This window comes from Peromyscus eremicus, chromosome 2 (genome assembly GCF_949786415.1).
Source record: "Peromyscus eremicus chromosome 2, PerEre_H2_v1, whole genome shotgun sequence".
NCBI classification, from domain to species: domain Eukaryota; kingdom Metazoa; phylum Chordata; class Mammalia; order Rodentia; family Cricetidae; genus Peromyscus; species Peromyscus eremicus.
Genome location: NC_081417.1, coordinates 55,515,259 through 55,541,481, shown reverse-complemented (window position 1 = coordinate 55,541,481; position 26,223 = coordinate 55,515,259). Strand labels below are relative to the sequence as shown.

Here is a 26,223-nt window from a genome sequence, read left to right as displayed (position 1 = left end):
GTCGAATGGAGGAGCTCTGGGCTTTGTGCTGCCACAGGCTGGGGGAGAGGTAGGTGGTTGGCAGAGATTCCAAGCAGCAGCAGCTCCTTCTGATCATGCACTGGATACAGGGAGAGAATGCAGCTGTTATCTGAGCCTCCCTTTCTCCCTTTAAGGATGCAGAGAACAGCATCATAGGCCCAAACGACACCTGGTCCTCTGTCCCACAGCAACTCCAAAGCTTAACACCTTAGTTACCTTTGCACACTCTCTGCAGTTAAATTGGGAAAGAGCCACTGTTGATAGCACTGGTTATTATTTTTATTTTTTTAAACTCATGTTTGTGTGTGTGTTTGTGGGCGTATATGTGCTGGTGCCTGCAGAGTCGGAAGAGGGCTGACTGGATCTCCTGGAGTTGGAGTTAAAGGCAGTTGTGAGCCATACCATGTGGTTGCTGGGAATCCAACGTGGGTCCTCAACAAGAACAGAACACACTCTTAAATCTGAGCCATCCCTTCAGCCCAAATGTCTTGTTTCTGTAGGAAATATGCCCCATGTTTCAAGACTAGTTTACAAGTGGAATTCAAAGCACATGTGTAAATTGAAATTCACTTTTAAAATGATTCCCATTTAGGGTGAAATTAAACAAGCGCTCAATACAATTGTGAACTTTCTTGTTCTTGATATATTATCTCTCAGGATTGTTTTCAGCCATACATTTGCCTGCAGGTGCTAACTTCTGGCCTAGCAAGATCGTTCAGCAGTTAAGTGTACTTGCTGTCTTTGCAAGGGGCCTGGGTTTGATTCCCAGAACCTAGGAGATCCAACACCGTCTTCTGGCTTCCACAGGCTTATATGTAAGTGATACACATTTACACACACACACACAAAAAATAATAATAATAATAAATCTTAAAAATAAAAATTCTAACTTTCGATTCTATGAACTCCTTTCTAAATGTGATTAGTGAATACGTAGGTAATTTATGGCATTTTAGTCAGTGTGCTCTTTGTCATAACCTGGAATTTTCATAACTGTGAGAGCTGGGAACCTGTTATTATTTCTATTTTTAAATGGGGAAACTGGGGTTCAGAAGTTTGCTTTGGTAAATACCATGTACCCAAGAAGGAAGCAGAACTGGATGTCTGCCACTGCCTGATGACAAAGCCATGCACGCTTTCTCCATAGAACCCTTTCTACCGCAAGAGGCTTCTGAGACTTAGGACATGTTTGACGAAAGGCAAGTCCTTAATCATTTTTTCTACGCAGGAAGCTGCTAACGGGCTGCTTGCTTAGCCAGCTTGGAAGCCTTCCCCTTTCCTTGTGATCAACACTCGGCTTACACTTGTGTAGTCAGCAGCTTGCCTTTGATGTAGAGCTTGGGCATTTTCCTGAAAGCACAAGTATAATCTCAATAATGAACTATTCAAAAACACATTTGAACCACCAATTTAGGGTTTTAAAACAGAATCTTAAAGCCATTTACTTCTCTTTGAGCACTGTCCATAACCTTCTCTGGTTACCAAGAAGCAAAGAAAATAGAAGCATTTGCTACTAGCTGCTACACAGAGAGCCTGGCAGACGTGCATCCCAGGGCGAAAACAAGAGGAAACAACACAGGCCAGTTAGTGTAAGTAGTCAGGAGAACAAAGTCGCTATTAGCACTGTTTGACGGGTCCTGAATCTAATGTTTGTTTCATTAATAAACAAAGGAACTCTTGAAAATGTTTAAGGAAGTAGAATGTATAAGCAATTAGAGTATCATATCATTATATCTCATTATTTAACAAATGCCAGCATTAATGTTTTTATATCTTTCTTTTACAATTGGTTCTTGCTACATTTATTTTCTACAAGCCAATGCTAATTCTCAGTCTTTGTATCTATGAAATTAGTAGGTTTCAGATTCAGAGTCTTTCTTTGAAAAATACTTCCTTTAAAAATCTTTTAATTAATTCACTTTAGCATAGAAAGTTTTGAGTTAGATTGTGGAATTTTATGCATAATTTGGAAATCCCTTAAAAATTTTAAAGACTTTTTATTCTGTCACTTCATCCTTCCTAACCTCATTTTTACCACCACCATTTGAAACACATTGCTACATCATCCTTTTTAATATTTTGAGATATAAATATTTGTATGTATACATACACATACATATATATAAAAAACAGGCACCAGATAACCAGCTGATAGTTTAGTGGAAGTTGATGTTACTTTCATAAGTAAGCACATTATTTAATCACTCAGGACCTGTATCATTCATTCTATGGGAGATGCTGGAGTCAGGGAGAACATGAATAATGTTATCACAAAATCTTTGACAGAGTGGGGACTATGATAGCCAGTGCAAAGGGAGAATTGATTTGACAATTTTGGAGAAATCCAACACAATCAATCATTTTGAGCCTGGTGACTGTGACAGGGGAGACAGTGTAAGACTAAGGGAAAAGTTAAGGAATGTGAGATGAGAACAGGGTGTGATGGGGAGATAATTATTTGTCAAGCTGCTAATCCTGAGTACCGGTGAGACACCTGGTGAGGCATTCTAGCAGGTCTGTGTAAGAATGGAGTGTGGGCCTGTCTTCATTAAGGCATCTGCAATTTCAAGATTATGTGAGGTAGCTAAATGAAAGAAGATGGAGAGAACAGGAGAGGAGGAGAGAGGAGAGAAGGGGAGGGCAGGGGAGGAGAGGAAAGGGAAGGGGAGGGGAGGGGAGGGGAGAAGACAAGACGAGACAAGAGAAAAGAAGACAGAAGAGAAGAGAAGGAAAGGGAGGGAAGGAAGGGAAGGGAAGGGAAGGGAAGGGGAGGGGAGGGGAGGGGAGGGAAAAGAAAGAAGAGAAGAGAAGAGAAGAGAAGAGAAGAGAAGAGAAGAGAAGAGAAGAGAAGAGAAGAGAAGAGAAGAGAAGAGAAGAGAAGAAGTAGTGCTCCCTGAGCAAAAGAAGAGCCAAGAGAAGGGACAATTGAGAAGTAGGAGGAGAAGCCACAGAGACCAAACAAAGGAGACAGCCATACCCAGGAGATACTAGACACCCATAGCCAACAGGGATGCAAGAGAAAAATCTACCAAAAGGAAGTCTGCTGGGCTTCTGCACAGCAGTCTCCAGAAGTGAAGTGACATGTAGAGGAGAACCAAGCACACCAGGGCCAAGGACTCCAGGTCACTCCAGTTCTGAGAAGCTGGGCCATGCTACCCCAGCGTCTTCACTCACCATCTCTGTTCAAAAGTGTTGTTGCTTCATCTTTTAAAATATATGTATTTACAAAAGGTTCCTCTTTCAATATCCTTAAATTTCTCTCTTTTCATTGTTTCCAGAGAGTTGCCAGGTTGGTCATTTTTTTCTTGTAGCATTGTACAGTTACATTCTTCCTCGCAGCCTCATGATCAAGGCTGTCTGCTGCACTGTTATTTCTTCCCTTGAAATTTGCCATCTGATCTTTCCTTTCACACTAGACTACTCCCCGTGAAAAATCCTCTTAGCTCTCCAGGAGCACTTTCTACTTACAACCATACATCAGTTTAGGTCTGGGCTTGGTTTTAATGTTAAAACTGATTCTTGATCTTGTATAGTTTAACCTAAAAGCTCTAGAACAGTAATGATAATTATTGACCTCTCAAGTGCAGTACATATTTGCTAAGGTTTAGATAAATGTATGTATATACATGAATTAGTAGCAAGCTTGGTGACATCACATATTTTTAACTCTCTGGATTTAACTTCTTAAAATTATTTGCTAGCAAATAATGTATCATCATAATATGATGGAATTTTATATAATTTATCCATTCTTTAATAAAGAATAAACAACGAGCATACCATTTCAGCCAATTCAGTCAATATTGAACTTTGTAATACAGAGTTTTACTTCCATAACAATACATGGACTGTGGCAGACTATGTCAACCTCGGCAACCAGGATAATTATCACTTTGAACTTCCTCTCCCCTAAAGGAGTCCTTGCATTTTTTTAAAAAATAACTTGACTTAATTCTTCTTTTAATAAGCAATCATTTTCTTCACATTTTGGTAGTTTTAGGTCAAGACGTGGGCAATGATTAATAGAAATGTTGCCGATATGTTCTAAATAGGAAACGCAAAATATTCAAGTAAAGAAGAGATAGATGTAAATTTACACTTCTGTGGTAAATTTTCTCTCTGGGGAAAGTTTCACAAATGAACCTCTTCCTACTTTGAATTTACACTCAACTGTTGTAGGTGTTGATATTATTTTTTTAACTTTTAAAGAGTTTTTTTTTAAAAAAAAACTGTTCTTACTTTTGCATCCTTGGAAAAAGAGGGGGCAAGTTTGGTTTTTTTTTTTTTTTTTTTTTTTCCAATTAGTGGTACAATTAATTTCCGGCTAATTATGGCAACAAAATTTCCTGAAGGATAACCTGCAGAGTGGTAGTCATTGGTTCATGGTTTATGCTTAGCATAAGCTTATGAATTTGAAATAAACCTGGCAAAACATGTTAGGAGACGAAGCTCTATTATCACCCAGCTCGAAGCTATCATTTATTCACTGGGAAAAAACTCTGGAAGATGCTTGCCAACGAACCAGATGTCACCATCACTAGACAATTATGTTCCACAGCTTGGCACCTGGGGCCCACAGTCATCATCCAAGGAGGAGGAGAAATGAAAAGTAGAACATTCTGGCAGACTTCAGACTCAAAGGTTCCAAATGGTTCATGGTAAAACCGGAGGCTGCAAGGCGGCCTTCTCAGCCCCTGTAAGGAGATGTGAGGAACCAAGGCTGTCGTGCCCTACCTGCTGAAGGCGACAGTCCTGAGAAGACACCAGAACCCAGCAGCCCTCCAGTGTACAGGGCTGACGTGGGGAACCAGCACAGCTCCTCTCTGCAAAGGCTCCGACCGACTTTCTCTTCTTCTGGGAGACGTCACCCAGAGAACCCTGGGGTTCTACCTTCTTGGGCAAGCTTTAAGGACTGAAAAGGAGAGCTAAGAGGAGCTGCTGATTTCAGTGGCGTGTTGGTCACAATACATGGGCCTCTGCACGAGATGTCCTTTAGAAACCTGTTTCATCTGAGGAGTAATCGTGATTGAGATATCAGAGATCTGCCTCTCTTTCCTCAGCCAAGAAAAGGAAAATGAACTTCCTCTTTTCAAATGTGTTTCAATTTAGAACAGCCATTTCATGATGCCAACCTCATTAAAAAAAACCCAAGATAGCGTTTTTTTACTTTTATGTGATCTAGATCCAAGAATTAAAGAAACAAATGAAATTTGAAATAAATAATTCTCTTTAAATTTGTCTTAAAGTTTCTGGTTATATCTATATCTCTCTATCATCTATCTATCTACTTCATGTGTAAACATATAAATGCATGCATGTATCCGTTTACTTTCATGCAAACTGGCTATATTCAGACCAAAATGAAGGTCAAATATTAGATTTATTGACAAACAGAAGAAACAAACACCTGGTTAGATAAGAATTACTTTTCCCCATAATTTCCTCCTTTCATAAGACACAGATTCTAAATGACAGAAAGGAAATTTCTTAAAATAAATTAACAATTATGTTGATTATGCTTAGTAAATGGTTATCACATATTTCCATAAACAAAGAAGCTTTTTATAAAATTTAGAAAACATTTTGTTAGTTTTGAATAGCTCTTAATATTTTGTTTAAATAGAGCTAATTTCTTCCCTAAATAAGCCTAGAATTTTGCAAATAGTACTCTTCCACAAATGAAACTTACCATTTCTCAAATTATCCTACATGTGGGTTAAGAGTAAAGATTTTTTAAATATGTGATTTCTATAGTTCTAACCATCTAGTTAACTCACATACATTAGTTCATAGACATACTATCTATACACCGTGTAACTATTTAAATAACATGCTATATTAATGTGTCTAAGGTTATGATTCTACACTGTGTCTTTCTGTCTTAAGACAGTCATGCTTGTGGTTGACAATGAAGTAACACAGTACCTCGCTGCTGGAAGTGCCTTGCTTCTAATATAGTCACTTTCAGATGGCTTGTTTTGTCCTGGCTTACCAAGAGTTAGTGTCTTAGTTTAGTTTTCTATTGCTGTGAGAAAACATCACGACCAAAAGCAACTTGAGGAGAAAAGAGTTTATTTTAAGCATACTGTTCCACACCACTGTCCATTATCAAAGCAAGTCAGTGTAGGAACTCAAGGCAGGAACCTGGAGCCGATGCAGAGGCCATGGAGGAGACTGCTTCCTGGCTTGGTCCCCATGTCTTGCTTAGTCTGCCATCTTCCAGCCCCCAGGACCACCAGCCCAGGGATGGCACCGCCCACACGGAGCTGGGCCCTCCCATATCAAGTCTCCCACAGGCCAGTCTGGTGGGAGAGTTTTCTCAATTGAGAGCCCCTCTTCCAAAATGACTCAAGCGTGTATCAAACTGACATAAACCAGCCAGGAAAATGACCTCTTTTTTTTGTTTACATTTTGTTCATCCCTAAATTTTCATATTAATATCACAACATAAACATAGTAGAACTTTAAAAGTACCACAGTCTTCAGATTTTCAATATTTTAGAAGTTCAGGCTCTTTAAAAATACCCAAAATCTGTTTCAAAGTCCAAAGCCTTTCTAAAACATCTAAAATTTTGAAGAAGAGGGATGGAAAGATTGTAAGCACCAGAATACCAAGACACCTGCTGTGAAACAGTCTCTCCTAGAAATGGCTGCATGGACAAGGTCAGAACAAAAGCAATACTAACGGACATGTTAACATGGAAGCGGAGAATTTCAAGACCCCAGTCCTACATAAAGGACCACAGGCAACTACGAACTTCTGGGAGGATAATTAACTTCCTCTGGGGATGAGCCCTCTTATTAGCTGTCCAGTGAAGGGTGGTCAGTCTTGAAACCATATACACACAACAGCAAAAATGGACTTGGTAGGTGTGTGCATTCATTCGTGTGTGTGTGTGTGTGTGTGTGTGCACGCGCGCGCGCACATGTGTACATACACATGTATGTGTGTGTGACAAAATCAAAGAGAAAGAGGCTATCAACTTGAGAGTGAGGGGCATGGGAAGGGTTTGAGGGAGGGTAGCTGGGAGGGGCTAGTGGGAGGGAAGGAAAGGGGATGTGATGTAATTCTATTTTAATTAAAAACATAAAAATAAAATAACCAATTTTCTCTGAAATTATCCAAAGTATCTGTACAATTCCAAAGTCTCTTACTGTGGATTCCTATAAAACAAAAAATAAGTTAAATACTTTATTACTCCAGTAAGGATGAACCAGGGCACAGTCACAATCTGAACCAGGATAAACCAGACTCCAATTATGTCAATAACCCAATGTCTGGGATTCACTCCTTGTCTTCTGGGCTCGAAAAGGCTTGAAAAGTCTCACTTTTCTGCCTCTGCTATTCACGGCACACATAGCTTGCAGGCTTAGGCCAGCTCCATTCCACACCTACTGCTGTCCTTGGTGATTGTCCCGTGATCCTGGCATCTCCAAAATGCTGGGGTCTCCACTGCAACTAGGCTGTACCTTCACCAATAGTCTCTCTCGGGCTCTCTTTAGGGACTCTAACCCCACCACATGGTGCCAAGCTTCCTCTCTCCATGACCCCTTCCATACTGGGGTTTCCACAGTGCACCTTCACTAATGGCCTCCTCAGCTGCTCTCCATGACCCCTTCATACCTTTAAAACAAATACCACCAGTGAGACTTGCACATTACCAAGTTCACCTGCTAGCACAAGGCACAGCCTTGGCCCTGTCTGGCCCACAGCTTCTGGATGCTGACCCTAGGAAATATTTCCCAAAAGGAGAATTTGCCTCAATGATGCTGGTGTCTTACTAATCAGAGCTGATTTTTCAGCCCCAGCTGTCCAGCATCAATTGTTCTAGTAAAACAGATGTTTTGCTTTAGTGGTTTGTTTTGTTGTTGTTATTTGTTAATTTGTTTGGTTTTGGTTGTTATTTTGGTTTTTCGTTTGTTTGTTTTTTGAGACAAGGTTTCTGGTGTAACCCTAGATGTCTTGGAACTCTGTAGGCCAGGCTGGCCTTGCACTTGAAGAGATCTGCCTGGCTCTGCCTCCCCAAGTGCTGGGATTAAAGACACGTGCCACTACTGCCAGGCTCTTCAAAATATCAACATCCCCAATAGAGTCCTCAAAGGACTTTCAAACTTCCCTCTGAAACTTCACAAGCCAGGCCTCCGTTATCTTCTAAGTTCCCACAACAACTCATGATGCCCTGAACACTCAATGGCTTCTCCAGACCAAAATTATCAAGTCCTTCCACCAGCTTCCCCAAAGCATGATCAGATCACAATACACCACTTCCGGTACCAATTTCAGTATTAGTTAGGTTTTCTATTTCTGTGATAAAACACCACAACCAAAAGGGTTAATTTCAAGCTTATCATTCCATTCTACAGTCCATCATTGAAGAAGGGCGGGGCAGGAACCTGGAGGCAGGAGCTAATGCAGAGACTATGGAGAAGGGCTGCTTCTGACTTGCTTCCAATGGCTTGCTCAGCCTTTCTTATAGGACCTAGGACAACCTGCCCAGGGGTTGCACCTCCCACAGTGGGCTGCTGGGCCCTCCCACATCAACCATCAACAAAGAAAATGCCCACAGTCTTGTCTACAGGCCAATCTAGTTGGGGTATTTTCTCAACTAAGAGTCCCTCTTCCAAAATGATTCTAACTTGTGTCAAGTTGACAAGAAACTAGCTAGAAACAAAACCGTGGGCTGTACATCCCACTACTACCCCTACTTCCTGCCTTCTAAGCTTTCGGCCCTTCCCACCATTGCTTCCAAACCATTGCTAGAAAGATAATTGCTTTGTTTTAAACAGATACACATGCATTATATCATAAATAATTTCCTAGTCTTCTTTCTATGCAAACAAACATTATGATCTCTGATGGGTGCAAACATGAATGCTCCCAGCCTGTGTGTCACCCTTGACTGGTGGGAAGTTGTGTTCCCAGTGACATGATACTAGCTGAAGATCAGAAGTCTCCCCTTGTATTGCCAGATTTGCACAGTCAGGTAGATAGCTTCTCTATGCATATGAGCATCCTCAATTTCCATAGATAATAATTATCCCTACCAATATGCTGAACTCCATTCTTGGGCCTGTGGGAGCTATGGTCCTTACAGAGATCTATGTAAACTGAGAAGGCACCAACAGCAAATGACAGAACAGTCCCTGGATTTGGCTGCTGATGCCTGGTACACATCCACGCACACCCTGAAATGTGTCTGTCCTAGTTCCAAAGTGTCAAGGAAAATGCCTAGAGCTGATGGCCGTATGATCATCAGCTACAGCAGAACTACTCTGGGAGTGGATAGAAAAGTAAAGGAACAGTTTCTCTCCTCTTCAGCAGTAGTTAGGAACTCTGTGATGCTCTCCCAAGGTCAAGGAGAAAAATGAAGTAGGTGGAGGATTTTTTGCAAAATACTTCAAGGCCTGTTGAAACCGAGAAGGACATACTTTCATAACAACGTGTTCAGTATTGTAGAGGCTTTGGCAAAGGTTCTTGATAGAAATGATGACTTCACTGTTATATCTCTGATACTCAAGAAATGGAAGGAAAAAGAGTAAAAGGAAAAGATAGTCATTTCTGTTGGCTTTAGAAAATCAGTACATACAATCTTTGATTTAGGAAACATCTGTTCCTAGACTGGGGATCCATAATGGCTTTCGTCATGTAATTTATATTCCGAAGTATTCATAGTCCTACTCCATATAATCAGCATTTTAGGGAGCGGATGTGGGAAGGAAAGCTTTAGAACCCACATACATAGCCCTGTATGGTACAATGTTTCCCCGCATTAGGAAGATGACCTTCGCAATTTCCCCATTTTTTATACTGAAGAAAGGGACCGATTAGGATAACCAGAAAAGATTCTCCCCAGGGTTCAGGGAAGCAGTAAGGAACAAGACACGTGGGTTTGCTCCACCTCCACCATTGCCTGTAGTATGACATTCTGGAAAGTGATATCTATCTCTCTGGACCCTTGTTTGTTACTCTGTAAAGAGCTCATTAAATCTTTCATTTGGAAACCGTTTGCCAAGTGTTCACTAATTTGAGGTGCTCTCATGGGCTTTGGGAATAAAATGCCAAATGGTATGATTTTGTTTTAAATGAGATACAGCCATATAAGAGGTGACAAAACCCTGACCAAGTACAGGAAAGGGTAGAAAATTTCACGATGGAGAGATGGGAGCACCTATGAGGGCATGCCAGTTGGCCTAGCACAGAATGACTTCTACAGGTCAAGGCTTTAGTCAACTAGAAGATTTCAGGAGGAGTAAGCTGGATGATGCAAGAGGAACCCCTGTACCAGAAGCAATCAAGGGAGGCAGACAAATTTAAAACATCTTGCCTAATGGGGAAATCCCAGGTAGACAGAGAAGTTAGGGATCTGAAAGTGAGTACACTAATGTGCTTGACATGGACTAAAGCTGGAGCTTTTAGTCTATGAATCTAACCTTCCAACATGGTCCAGCACAACAGGTTTATATCATCACTTTAGCAAAACAAAAGACAATAAAACAGGACAATCATCAATCAATCAATCATGAAGAAGAAGGGAGTGGAGAAGAGGAGAGAATATTTAAAGGGAACGTTAAAAGTGTTGGTCTTAACTCTATCCACAAACAGTATTGAAAAGAAACCACCCCAACCCATTGCCCCTACTGAAAGCAAAATGGAAAGACATTATATTCCAGGTGACACTACCCATTACTACTACATAGGACTGGAGCAGACAGAAGCACCTAATATAACTTGGCTTGCGCAAAAAGACTTAAAAACCATGATCTACATTGAGAGTCTACTTTGGCAAAGTATCTAGTATTGATAGAGATGTAGAGAAAAGGAAGCACCTAGTCACTATAGTCAGAAACATACATTGGTAAGCCACTTTGGGAATTTGTGGTATTTAGAAAACTAGCAATGTGTATACACAACAGACCCATTTCTGTACGTGTGAAACAGGAGGTGAAAGCCACTGGCCAATAAATTGAACTTCTGTGAGGTCGTTTACTGGAGCGTTGTTTTAAAAACAAAAAGTTGGAGGCAGCCCTGATACCTCCCACTATGAGAATTCACTAAGTGAACGTGAAGGAGGCTTGCAGCAGGCAGAACTAAGTGTGAGCAGAAAGATGTGGAGTTTAAAGCAGAAAAAGAAAGAGAGTTACAGCATAATTAATCCAGAGCCTAAATAGAGAACCACACAAAGCAGTCCGGTTATATCTTTCAGACCAATAACCTTCTGAGGACTCAGGTCACACCCATTAAGGTCTATGCTTTGGGTGGAAATGGGAAAGAGTGAGAATTGGATGTGTGTGTGTGTGTGTGTGTGTGTGTGTGTGTGTGTGTGAGAGAGAGAGAGAGAGAGAGAGAGAGAGAGAGAGAGAGAGAGAGAGAGAGAGAAGCAAATGATAATGTGTCTGAATATGCAGTCAAGGACAAGGAGGAAAATCATATAAAATTAAAGATTCATATTCTTTCTCAAGCAATGAAAAAAAGGCAAACATTTCCCATCTAATGAATTAGACAGAGGTATGCTAAAGTCAAAGTCATGTCGAGACATTAAGATGGACATAGGTAAACTTGCCAGCTCTGGCTCTGGTCCTCAAATATAAACTCACCCTCCATCTCCCCTCCTTGAAGTCCATGCATATTGAAGTCGCTAATCCCTCAAGTATTTTGAGTCATTTTCTGTTGATGCCTTCAAAACCAAAATAAAGATGCCCATGAGCTTGGCCACAATCTGGGAGACCCGTCTAAGGAAAGGATTAAATAAGGTACAGATCAGGAGTTCGGCTGCTTAGAGAAGAGTTAGCAATGCCCTGTGCAAATGAGCAAAGCCATGGCCATATATAATTGCAGAGTGGATGACAGCAATCTTTCAAGCCTGTCTAAAGACACATGACAGCCACAGGGATGGAAAAGGACTGGGACGTGGTGGCTCAGGCCTGTAATCCCAGCACTTGAGAGGCTGAGGCAGGAATGAAATGAAGACCAACCTGGGCCCCAGAGTGAGACCATGTCTCAAAAACCTTAAAATAAATGAAAACAAATTAAGAAAAGGATTATTTCAGTGAGAGGCATTCAGAACAAAATGTATTCAAATCAGTGCTTTGGGCCCTAATTGTTTTTAATGTCTCAATGAAATATTTTAAAAAGGAAATTTTCTGAGTTCTTTTAACTATACCAACCAAACACAAGATAATGCTTTAAAAAAAAAAACTTAAGTTTTTGATATAGAACACACTGAGAAATGTATATATATATGTATATATATATATATATATATATATAAAGAAATGTATGTGTGTATATATGAAGAAATGTATATATGTGTGTGTATACACATATATATGAAGAAAGAGGAGGGGAATAACCTAAACGTGGAACATATTTCATATGTTTATTGTCTTTGGTTTGATATATGCTTGGCTATTGTGCATTCTAGAAGCAGTTAATTTCCATATAAAGTGTAGTTACTTTCAACTTCACTGTGTCTTGTCTACCGGGGGAAACTTTGATTTGTGAGCCCTGGGCTAGATCAGAGCTGTGCATAATCTTCTTTAAGGTCCTTTCTGTCATGCACAATCAGTGAGCTCTGGCGGCGATTATAACACGGCTATTTAGAAAGACAGCACCCAAAGGGAGAAATATAAGAAGAATTGCATCAAGAAAGGTTATCAAATCAAAGAAAAATGATCAGAGAGAACTGGAAGCAGTCTTCCTGAATCACGTGCATTTGAACATTAAGGCACAACTTACGTCGGTCTGTTCTGCTGAGTATAATAGCTATTTTAAGCCGAATAGAAGAAATGAAATTTTAGAATTACACGAAGATATCTGACATCATTCGGCCCTTGTTTAATCTGACATCATTCAACCCTTGTATAATAGTTACTGCATTTTTTAACAGTTATCTTTGCGAAATTAAATGCTATGTGGACCCTGATGGTGGGGCTCACATAAGGAGTAGATTATGAAATAGCACCACACCCTCACCTCCAACTTTTCTCTTATCTGCTTTCTCTCCTAAGATTTGCTCCTTCAATCCCCCCTAAAGATCAGTGCTGTTTAAGTAGATGATGGAATTCTACTTCCTGCAGAGATCAAATCAACTACTTACATAGGATCAACTTGTGTTACAAGCTAGCCACTCTAACCTGTCACCATTCAATGGAAAGACCTGCAAACCATGAAGCAGGAGCCCTGACCTCCAGATGTTTCCTCACACTGAACCACTTCTCTTTGGTGACCCACCCTGAAGGGACACAGATTCTCCACTGTCGCAAAGGGAATAAGATGCAGGGCCTACCAGGAGTTCTCAAGTGGCACATTAACAACCTGTTGCACAAAACTGACCAGTCATACTTCCAGCCGCTGTTCCAGGGGCTGCTGCCTTCCTGTTACAGCAGTGTGTCTTGGAAGTAACAGTCGCTTCTTTTATTTTGTATTTGTGCATCACCAGGGCTGGATATAGTCGCAGGTGTCTGTATGTTGTCTCCTGGGAACTGTCTGCTACCTTCTTTGCCCTCTTTCTATCGGGCTGTTCTTCAAGGTCTGTTTTTTCAAAACAAAGACATTTCTGTGAAGTTCATGCTTATAGCACTTTCTAAGTACTCTTCTTGTTAAGTACTTTATTTATTGTAAAATACAAATTTGCTGTTTTCCAAACCACCAATTTCTAGCAGGTATTGGAAACTGTGGGAGTAGCAGGTCATATACATATCACATAGTATCGAAGTTACTTTAACTTCTTTAGTGTTGGAGTCAGGGCCAATATTCCAGATAGTCTTACACATGTCTTTTGCTTAACGATTAATGCAATTCTTACAAATGCTTTCCAGAACAAAGGTCTTCTTTGCATTCTTTGTTCCTTGAAATAATGACTCTATATGCTTTTTTTTTCCTGACAGAGAAATCTATTATCTTGTCATAGTCCAACTCCATTCCTCTCTGCTTTGTGCTAAATGGCTTCTGAAAGAACACAAGGTCTTTCCTGTAACCCACTCAGGATCTCACTTCAGCTCAAACAGTGCAGCTGCTACATACAATCCCGTCATCCAGCTATCAACCAGCCAAGGTCTTCTTGGTTTTATCTCTTGTTGAATACACCTAAATTTTTGTTTTCTTCTACTGTTTCTACTGGGATTGTGGAGAGTTCAGTGATTGGAGTTTTGGACATCTCGCACTAATTGAAGCATTGTTGCAAAGTTAATTGGAGGTGGAGCCACAGTGCAACTTCAGAAGTTCTGTTTAGTTGCAGGAATGGTACAAGATGTATCTGGTATAAGGGTTAGAAGAAAATAGCACAGTGAACAATTGTGTAGATACCAATTAAAAAATAAGTACATTCCCAATAGCACACCTTGAGGCAAGTGTTTTAAATGTAGACAGAACCTCTGAATAATTTATTTTCTTGGCTTACAGAGGTTGATTGTAACTCAGGAGATGATCTAAACCCAAATTTTATATATATATATATATATATATATATATATATATATATATATATATATATATATCACTTCATTTGCAAGTGTGTCTCCTCTGCAGCCCACTATGAATGTAGCTGAACACAAAATCATAAATGTACTTACAACACTCTGAGATTGTGTGTGTGTGTGTGTGTGTGTGTGTGTGTATGTGAGAGAGAGAGAGAGAGAGAGAGAGAGAGAGAGAGAGAGAAAGAGAGAGTCCTTTTTGCAAATGGTTCTCAGGAACAAACTTTGTAGGTGACAACCGACATCATGTTGCAATGTGAAAAGGTTGCATTTGCCTAGAATGGGAACTCAGTTTTCCTTCTTTGTTACCTACTCAAGAATGCGCTTGCAGCCTGAAACTAACAAGAAACACAGAAGCTTTTGCAGTAGGACTTCTGGGACTCCCTTTGGATTCCTGGCATGTGATAGCTGTGGCTGGCTTGCTGTCCTTTGAGAATGAAGCTCGTACTAAGGACAGCATGATTAAGACATAGCAGGAACCTGGACCTAAGAGTTCCTCTGAAACCTGGCTTGTATCTGCTTACCTGCTGGAGCCTGTAATGTGCTTTCTTACAACCCAAAGTATCGAACTAAATGACTGTTTTCTACACTGGGCCAGAGAGATGCAGTATGAGTCTGGTAAAATGCCTAAGTATGCTTCTTCTCTTAGGGTCCAGAGAGATCATATATTAAATATGATATGTCAAGACTTTCGTAGATCGATGGAGTCCTCACATTTTTTCGAAGGCAAGATTCAACTCTGTTACTGACAGTCTGTGTACTTGTTCAAATCACTTAAGTCTCTGAGCTTCAGGTTTTTCAGCTGCACGTAGATGATTAATATCATTATAATTTACATATGGTTATGTATTGCATAACCATGGTTAACATATTATATTGTAAGTATGCATGTGGAGGTGGAGTGTGTCTGTGCACATGTGAGTGTGTGTGTGTATGCACATAAAGGCTGAAGGTTGACATCAGGTGTCTCCCTTGGTCACTCTTTACCTTATCTCTTGAGACAGGGTCTCTCACAAAACCCAGTGTTAACCAAGTGGCAAGACTGCCTTCCCAGCTAGCTCCAGGAATCTGCTTATATCCACCCATCCTGATACAGGGTGACAGATGCATGCAGCCACCAGCATTTTTACATGGGTTCTGGGAATTCCAACCCAGGTCCTCATGATTGTGCAGCAAGTCGTTTACTGATTGAGCCGATTTCCCAGCCCTATTATGTGTCTTGTACATTTTGTCATTATTTGTCAGTTGCCATGTGGGCATTATAGTCATGAAAAGTATCAGAAGATGACAAGACAAAAATAAGCAAGCAAGTGCCATACATGTTTGTTAGAGAATCAAGTAAGATATTATATGAAGAGAGTATATTCATTTTATTGACCAATAACATTAGCAATAATGGTTTCTTAAATCTAAGATTCCATCAATTGCAAGACACACAGAAAGAAAAAAATTGTTTCAATTAAATTATCTTTATATTGTACAACTGCCATATTTTGACCTTGAGTTATTTTTTTTTTATTTTTTTTTTAACTCCATTTGTTTCAAGGGATTCAGCAATAGCTCCTTCTTTTGCAACAACTGGCATGTGATAGACCACTGTATCTTGAAGTGGTGGAAGAGACATCACTGAGCCTCAGCTACCGGCAGGGCCTTCCTGAATTTCATGAAGCAGTTGGCTGCTCCTTTGCTTTAAGCTGAGCTGTTCTAGCAGGAGTCTGGAAGACAGCAGCGCTGTGAGAAAAGCAGACAATGAAAGTCCACATCACGAGGCTCCAGACAGCAGCCAGGACTTCCTTAACAACTGGACTAGGGGACATTCTTGTGAGATTTTGGCAAAGAACCTGGCTGCTTTCTACTCGCGTCCTAAGAATTTGCCTGAGGCTAGATTTAAAAGTAATAAACTAATTTCTTTCCTGGAGGGAATTTCAAGCCAGCCAACATTAAGTCCATGGTGTGGTTCTTAATGGTTACTCTTATACAGTTCTGTACTGAAGCAACAAGTGGGCGATAAATAAATAAATAAATGATAATACAGTTTGGGAAGGAAAAGAGTGCCAGGAGGCCTCATGCTGAGCTGAAGCCCTTGCTAAAGGGGAGACTGGAATTATTCAGGAAATTAGCTCCATTACAGAAAAGCTTCCCACTCTTAGGGCAGGACACCACCCACTAAGCCTCCTATTTATGAAAGAGAGTCTAAAGGGTTTTCTGCTCCTAAGAAACAAAAGCTGCTGCAAAATGTGATCCAAAGAGGCTTCTGATCAGTGTTGAGACTGCTAAGGACTATGGGATTTTGGGGGGTTTGAGACATGGCTCAGCAGTGGAGAGCTTCCAATTCTCTTCCAGAGGACTCAGGTTTCATTGCCAACACCACCAACATGGTGGCTCACAGCAGCTTTTAGCTCCTGTCCCAGGGTGTCTGATGCCCTCATATGGCCTCTGTGGACACTGCACGCACATTGTGCACAGACACACATCAGGCAAAACAAAATAAAAATAAATTAATTTATAATTTTTAACTGTGGGGATTTTTAATGTTTGGTTAAATGTATTTTTTTGTATTATGATATGGTAATGAGCCTAGGAGGTTAGGGCCCGGATGTTTTGATTGGAATGAGAAATGGCCCCTATGGGCTCATGTACTTAAACACTTGATTTTACACACACACACACCCCTAGTGTACTGTTTGAGGAGATTATGGAACCTTTAAGGGGGCCTTGCTGAAAGCAGCACCTCACTGAGGGGGCCATCCTTTGAGGTTTATAGCATGACCTCACTTCCTGTTTGGCCTCCTTGTTTCCTATGTATGGTTGAGATTGATCTGCCTGCTTCCCATTCCGGCCAATTGCTGCCATGCTCCCCACTCCCCCGTTACGTTCTCTCTCTCTCTCTCTCTCTCTCTCTCTCTCTCTCTCTCTCTCTCTCTCTCTCTTTCTCTCCATAAATAAACCCTTCTTTCTGTGAGTTGCTTTCGGTTGTGACACTTTGTCACAGCAACAGAAAAGTAACCTATAACAACGGTGGTTGTTTTTTCCAGCAGTGAACATCAGCTTCATCAGCGCCAAGTCTCTGCCCTGCTGTCTGTTCCTCCCCAGTCACACCTTTGTGCACAAGATCTTTTTCTTTCAATGTCACATTTTTCCAAACACTTTAAAAATTCGCCCAAAACAGCAAGCTCAACACGTGTAGTGCCAGCTACACACCATCAACTGTAAATTGTCAAGTGTGAAAATGTGTATCCTAGAACTCATAGCTCAACTACTTATGAAAGGACCAGAGCTGGAGAAGGCAGGAAATGGGGACATGCTCAAACTGCTTCCATGTCTACATTTATGAGGGGGAAGAATTAAGTAACTGGAAATTATATTAAAGCAAACATACATATATCATAATCTACTTTTTAATAAAAAAGATACCACATTCCCTAGAAGAGTCGGAACAGGAAAAGGAGCATGCTATAGAGATGCCTCAGTGGTTAAGAGTGCTTATGGCTCTTTCAGACAACCTGAGTTCAGTCCTCAGCACCCACACTAGTAGCTCACAGTCATATGCAACTCTAGCTACAGGGGACCTGATACCTTTTCTGGCCTTCATGGGTACCTGAATACATAGAGTGTACACACATACACATACACACACACACATACACACACACACATACACATACACACACATACACACATACACACACACATACACACACACATACACACACACACATACACACATACACACATATACACATACACACATACACATACACACACACACCAAAATAAATAAGTAAACAAATAAATAAGATAAATTTTAGAAAGAAAGAAAGAAAATGAAAACTATTAAACTTGGTGGAAAGAGAAACAGACATTCCCTTGTACCGTGAGAATTAATTTTCATGGAAAACAGACCTGAATCTGGTCTGACTTTCTTTTGCGCTTGGGTACTTGACAGAATAATTTCTTTGACCTTGATTTTCTCCTCTAATAATGAATACAGAATAGCAGAGATAATGGTATGTAGATAATAGGAGCAACAGGCCCCAGGATTCTTGGTGGGGGGGGAATGGTATCACGAGAGTGTTTGCGACTCTTGGTGTTCCCCCTCATCCCAGATCCAGGTGTTGGCTGGGATCACTGTTTGAAAGAGAGGGAAGATTCTCTCTGAAGCAAGAGAATAAATTTTTTAACTTTCTCCAAAAAGAAAAGAGAAAAGCAGCAGACAGGGCCACAGGAGGGAGAAAAGCGAAGAGAGAACCTAGGAACACGAGCTTCCCTGGAGGCAAAGAGATGGAGTCTCAAGTGTGCTGGGACCACTGCTTGCCCCAAAGGTATTTTCTTTTCCTCTACACTTTCTCCAGAAAACCATCATTAAATTCAGCTAACCCCACAAATATTTTCTGATTGTAATTTCTGAGGGAACAGAAACATAGCCATAGAACAGGCAAGGATCGACTGGGTGCAAAGGAGAGGCCGGTGGTACCATGAGGAGATAGCGCCTGACCCCTCCCTCCCTCTCCCCCGGGACCCTGCTCAGCCAGACTGTAGAAATCATGCGTTGCACAGGAGACAGACATGTTCATTCCATACATACCTACAAATCGCTTGGTATGTGCTAGCCAAGTGTCCATTCTGAGTGTCAGAGAGGAAGGAACATAAGCATAAGAAAGACAGAAAATAAGCAGGAACAGACAAACGTTGTCTGTTGCTTACTCAACTACCAAGAAGAAAAATAATAAGGATGGATAAGAAAGTAGACATCTAGGAAAGTGAACAGTTCAGGCATAAACAGCAAACGCTAATGCCCTGGCACAGAAACCACACAACTGTGTGAAAGAGGAATATTTGCAAGGTGTGGGAGTGGGGAAGCAAGTGGTGGGAGACAAAACCAGTGAGAAAGGGAAAGGCCACATCACCAAGAGCCCGGGCCAGAGGATGCTCATCAGGCATAAAAGAGTGAGCCCTGCTTCTACTAGTGTATAGGCAGAGGATGTAGTGGGAGGCAGTGTATTTTGAAGGAGAAACTGACAAGATTTACATATAGATTAGATAACAGGCATAAGAAAGACAGAAGAATCATAACATAGCCAGATTTATTTGTTTAGTTTGGGTTTTTGTTGTTAAAAACAGAACAATGTATTCTACAATGAGCAGGTGTTCATTGTAGAGAACTTAAAGAATATATGGCTGGGACTATAACTCAGTGGTAAAGATGTGTGGAACACCCAAGAGAGGCCCTGAATTCAGTCCCCCAAAACAGGAAGAAAGGAAGGAAGGAAGGAAGGAAGGAAGGAAGAAAGGAAGTTAGGAAAGAAAGAAAGGAAGGAAGGAAGGGAGGAAGAAATTTAAAGACTGCAAAAAATTTAGAAGAGAAAAACATACTACTAGATTGTCACAATCCCATTGCTTAAGGATACTTTAGTATACAACAGTGTGTGTGTGTGTGTGTGTGTGTGTGTGTGTGTGTGTGTGTCCTTAGGAATACATGAACAAATATCTATTTGCCCCAGGTATGGCATTGATGACAAGCAAACAAAAAATAATTGCACCCAAGCCTAGCCTAGTGAACTGGTGAGTTTACTGGGATTGCTTTCTGGAGGGTAGCTGAGTGGCTGTTACAGAAACATGAGTGATCCAATGATAGCCTCATAACAGAAAAGTCCACTCTCACACAGGTGATGACTCAAAAAGGGGGCATATCTGAATCCCCCAGCACAACTTTCAAGCAGTTCACCTGGCTAAGGGTCTACTCTACTCAACAACTCTTTACTGTTTTTATCATCTTGGAGAGTGGCCTTGTGGATATTGTGAGTTTGTAGCTTCTGAACCTTGTAAGTTTCGTGAGCTTCCTGGGGTTTGAAGTTTCGTGAATTATTCTGAGTCTTATGAACCTCCTCCTCCTTGGAGAATATTTCACTTCAGAGGAAATAACTACCCAGCACTCAACCCTTCCCTCCAGCTCTGCCTTTCTTCCACTTCTTTCCTCCATTTGTGACTGAGTATTGGGCCATTATGCCACAGCAAATGGGAGCTTGAGCAGCTACGAATTTGTATAGTACACTCCCCATTGCACAGAAAATAAATTCCCTCCATGATCAACCAAGGCTGACAACAGCATAATCTATGGGCATAAACAGAAATGTCTAGAAGGCATTTTGATGGGTACATCACAATCACTGGACAAAACAATAGCAGTTGCTTCCTCACTGGGACCTATGGCCTCCTCAGCCATGTTTGCCCCCACTTAAAGTACTTGACATGGTGGAAAGCAATTGGTTGCACCCATAACATTCATCCTACTATTGTACCAGTTCACAAATGTTACCTGGTATGTTGGCACTATAGTATGCAGAGTCCATGGATTGGTTAGTTAGTAAAGAAGGACTGTTAGTACCAATTATCCCCCAGGAATGCACCTTCAGGCACTTTGAAGCTACCCATCAGAGCATATGCTTTTAGATCACACCTTAGCTGATTTCTCCCTGTTGTCTAGCCAAACTGTGTAGTACCTTTAGCAAAAAGGACTTACAGTGTAGTTCTGGCATGCAACTAACAGTAGTAGCAATAGATTCTGTGCTTTGAGGAACCTTAGGTTCCTCCTTGTCCAACAACCCACATGGAAGTAGCCTAAACCTGGTTCTGGAAATTTTATCCAACAATCTTATGGCTCCTGTGAGGACCCTTTCGACTCACACAAGTACATTCATTCAAGTTCCTTAGCTACTGATTTTACTATTTTTCCAGATACTTTTACAAATCTGTTAAAAAAAAAAATAAAAACTCACGGGGTAGCATCACATAAAACAAAGCTTTTTAGAGAGGGTGGGAAAGATTTGGAAGAGTCACTGCTCTTTACTCTAAGCAAGTACAAATTGGTTTTTGATAGCCAAGGAGATACTAAAAAAGAAATGTTATCAAGGTCCAGTGTAGCACTAAAAAAAAGATCTTATCACTTGTATCAATTGTTTGGTCAAAAGTAGTGTTGAGTACAGTGTCATACATGGAGGATACTACCCCATCAAGCTTTACACAATCCACAGTCATTCTTCATGGGCCATCCAGTCATCTCATCCTGGCACGATGCTGTTGTAGAACTACTGTGTATCATCCCATCATCGATGGTCACAGTAGGGCTGGTTTGTACTGCTTGGCCCACCTCAGGCTCAAGAGGGAGTAAGGTCAACTCCAGCCTGCCTTGTCTGCTGCTTCTGGAGCCGACATCCTTGTTGCAGCAGGCTCTCCGCCAGCACTTTGCTTTTCTATCGGTCTCATCTGCTGGTTAAAAGGGCACTGGTTAGGACAAGCAATCTCTACCCCGGTGTTCATTCTTGCAGAATGTACATGTTCACAGCATTCTCAGGGGAGCAATAACTGACACCCCTAAAACAAGCTTAATTACTTACACCTGCACCATTTTATCACTTATGACTTATGGGAACTGTTGCCCAGGCTTCAAAGCCTTCCAGAAGCTGGCTAGCACAGCATTTGGCTTTCTATCACCTTCTCTCCAAGAACACCAGTGCAGCACAAATCTTGCTGCGTTTATCTTGGAGTGACCCAGACAAACTCCTTTGGCTTCTTTGTCCTTCACTAACACTCTCTTGATTGCTTTAGCATTTTCTGAACCTGATTTACATGCTTCTAAATCCTTCATATCTACCAGGGCCCATCCTTCACTGCAAAGATAGCATCTTTCCATGAGGTTCAGCAAAGCTACTAACACTCCACCCTGCTTCCAAGGTCTCTGCTGAGTTAACTTCTTCCTTAATTCTCCCACGAACACAGTCCTGTGTAGCCCAATGAGATAGGTATGTACCACATACCACCTTTATCATGCACAGTTTTGGGGTGCCAGCCGAGGAACTGCCTCCATCAGATTAATGTATAAAGTAAGTCTGTGGTTCATATAGGGATTTCTGATTTCTGTAAAAACATAAATTACTGATAACAGTAAGAAGAAAAGGAAGGTGGGCACTGGGTCTATGGGTGGCATTTTTCTGACTGAATGTGATGGGTTTGCTCTTCTGTTTTGCTTTCTGTTTATCTTTGGCTAGGATATTCCTCATAAATGCTCTCTTTTGCTGGGCAGTGGTCGTACACACCTTTAATCCCAGCACTCGGGAGGCAGAGGCAGGTGGATCTCTGTGAGTTCAAGGCCAGCCTGGGCTACAGAGTGAGTTCCAGGAAAGGCGCAAAGCTATGCTGAGAAACCCTGTCCCGAAAATAATAATAATAATAATAATAATAATAATAATAATAATAATAATAATAAATGCTCTCTTTTTTTTAATCTTTATCCAGGTCTGTTTTATTTTTCCCTTTATTCATTAACTTTTACACATTTTAATTAAAATATAATTATCACTCCCCTTCCCCTTTTCTTTTTCAAGCCTCTCCTAAGTTCCATCCTTCCAACTCTGTCCATGTCCTTCCACTCTCAGATTGACAGTCTTTTCTTCTCTGATTATTAGTGTTAAATGTATGTGTGTGTGCACAAATATATAAATACAACCTGCTGAGTCCAGTCCATTTTCGTTGTTTGTATGTACTTAAAGAATCAGTATACAAGGAAGATGTTTGTTCTTGTTTGTTTCCTGATGCAGGGATAAAGCACTACCCAGAACAACTTGGGAAGGAAATGGTTCATTTCACCTTACAGGTTACAGTCCATTAAAGAAGGAGGATGAGACAGGAACCAGGAGGTAGGAACTGAAGTAGAGAGCATGGAGGAAAGCTGGTTACCAGCTTACTTCTGGCTTTGCTCAGCTACCTTTCCTATATAGCCTAGGCCTACCTACCCAGGGATGGCACTGCCCACAATGAGGTGGGCCCTTCTACATTAATTAGCAGTCAATAAAATATTCCACAGACATGCCCACAAGCCATCAGATGGAGGCAGTTCCTCAGCTGAAGCTCTCTCTTCCGAGGAGTATCCAGATTTGGGTCAAACTGACAGAAACTGAGCAGCACAGTTCTGTGCAATGTGTTTTGGCAGATTCTCCTCCCACTCCCCCCAATAGTCACCTTTCTGTGACCTGCTCCAGTCACCTGTCTGCCTTTATGACACGTGTGTCTTTTTTGTTTGTTTGTTTGTTTGTTTGTTTGTTTTTCGAGACAGGGTTTCTCTGCGTAGCTTGCCCCTTTCCTGGAACTCACTTGGTAGCCCAGGCTGGCCTCGAACTCACAGAGATCTGCCTGGCTCTGCCTCCTGAGTGCTGGGATTAAAGGTGTGCGCCACCACCGCCCGGCTACGTGTGTCTTTTTGCCTGGTCTGTAGTCAGAAGTTTTCCTGTGTCCTGGCTGGCTGGTGGTCAGGACAAATCTCTCCCACTTGCATTCCCCAAGTAAGGACACAGAGGCTTATATTAATTATAACTGCTCTGCCATTTGCTCAGGCTTATTACTGACTAGCTCTTACACTTAAATTACCCCATAATTCTTATCTATGTTTAGCCACGTGACTTGGTACTTTTTCTCAGTTCTGCCTTGTCATCTTGCTTCCTCTGTGTCTGGCTGGCGTCTCCTGACTCTGTCCTTCCTCTTCCCAGAATTCTCCTCTTCTGCTTACTCACCTGTACTTTCTGCCTGGCTACTGGCCAATCAGAGTTTTATTTATCAACCAATCAGAAAAACACATGTTCACAGCATACAGAACAACATCCAACAGCCAGATTTCTTCCTCAACTTCTTTGCATCTTATTCTGTGAATCAGAGTCTCCCATTGAACCTAGAACTCACCAATTTATCTAGGCTGGCCAGCCAATGGCTCTAAGGATTTGCCTTTCTCTGGCTAGATGTACACCACTGTGTTTAGCTTTTCTCATGGGCAGCGGGGAACTGAACTCAGCTCCTCATGCTTTCACGGCATGCTCTTACAAGTGAGCTAGCTCTGCCTTCCTTCTCTTTTTATGTTCTCATTTAAAGGACCTTCCCCAGGCACTGTTACACACAGAAGTCTTGTCTGAAATGAGTTTTTTCTGACTCCGTAGACAATATCCTTATGTTCAGAAACAGATTTCTAAGGCAACTATCAATTTCAAGAAGTATATGGCTTTAAAGGAAAAGTTTCAGCTTCTAATAAGCACTTAGCAGCAAAACCATGCTGCTTACAAAGGCACAGTAAAAGAGAACTCAGACATCTATCTGCCCACCCTAGTGGGGGGAAGGGACTTAAATAGCCCTGTCATAATAGGGTTACTTTTTTCCTTGAATACTTAAAATTTTTATCCAGTAGAACATGAATAACAAAATTTCAAAATCAAACAGAAACAATAGGCCATGATAAAAAACAAAACCTAAAAATCACTCATCCAAAAATATAGGCAAGAAGAGAAAATGGCATTCTGGGAAAGCAATCATTTTTATTCAAGAGATCTGACAGCTAAGAAACAGGAGAAAATGAATATGATACAGAAGAGTGTTCATGCAAACCATAGTACTAGAAATCAGGAGTAGCTATGTTAATATAAGATGGATGAGGCTTCAGAATAAAGATAATTAGTAGGGATAAGAAAGAGCATTGCATGGCGTGAAAGGATCTACCCATCATGAAGACTTGGCACCTTCAGTGTGTGTCATCATTGGAGTCTGAGAAAGCAGAAAGAAAAGCACATGTGGAGTGTGAATGCCTATTGTTTTCATGTTCTTATTATTAGAAAGCAGCACAAGAGTAAGGCACTACAATGTCTTCTCTGGTCATAGAAATCCTAACAAGACTTCCATTTCCCATCTGCCTAACAGCACCAGCGGTTATGACCTAGACTAGACCAGCAGCAGCAAAGCCTCACCTGAGCAGTGCCCATCTTCCCAGCAGCCATCACCAGGCTTCACTTTTTACTTGTTTTCTAGGTATTTATGATGCACCTACCTTTGTGTTCCTGATGAGGCAATGGTCCCTAACAACAAAGAACAAATGTTATGAACACAACAGAGGGGAAAGGGTCCCATACATGAAACACAAGATATATAAGAAATGGCTCCAGACCAAAAGACAGAACAGAACAGTTTAAGGAAGGAAATGTCCACCTGGGCAGAAAATACCGTAACGGAGAAAGAAAATAAATCCTAGGCAGGTTGTATTCTGGGCTTTTGTTTGGTTGGTTTGGTTGTGTTTTTCTTTTTTCATTTTTTGTCTGTTTGTTTGGTTTGATTTGGTTTGGTTGTTGTTGGTGGTGGTGGTGGTTTTTTCTTTCTCTCTCTCTTTTTTTTGTACTCTCCACATCTTGGAGTGGTCCTTCCCTTTAGCTATCAAATTATTGATGCAATATACCCCAAGACATTGGATTTTCTTCAGGAATCTAATGCTGAAAGAAGGAAGAGCCTGAAGCTTGCGGCAAACCAGAAGAACAACTTGTCTCTTGGAAAGATATTTCACGTAGTAACTATGAAAGATAGTAACTTTAGTATGTAACAAAATAGAACTCACAATAATATAAATCAAAGAATAAATGAATTTCACATTGGTAAAAGATCCAGTATACCATGGGGAGTGAAGCAGTCTAGATGGGCAGTATGGATAGAACATCTGGCTATAAAAGAAAGTGAAAGAATGAGCAGTAGGTGGTGAGGGAAACAGACCATGGTGAACATGCTTGGTCTATACAAATGCAAGGCCCTTAAGAAGGTGACAGGGCTTAGGACATAGGATGAAAGCTAACATGGCCACAGGAAAAGGAGAGACTGAGGAAGGCAAGTCATCTGGCCCTATGCGAGCAGATCAGGTGGTGAAATCCTTTG

The 26,223-nt window shown here is 41.1% G+C and overlaps 1 long non-coding RNA gene across 1 annotated transcript; it reads right to left on the bottom strand.

Moving 5' to 3' along the window:
- Positions 1-23,489, bottom strand: LOC131903493 (uncharacterized). The gene is made up of 4 exons (XR_009377525.1): positions 23,140-23,489; positions 21,488-21,759; positions 13,355-14,276; positions 1-100 (listed from the first exon to the last, which is right to left on the bottom strand). It is a non-coding gene; the product is annotated as an uncharacterized LOC131903493 (long non-coding RNA).
- Positions 23,490-26,223: the final 2,734 nt, after the last annotated feature.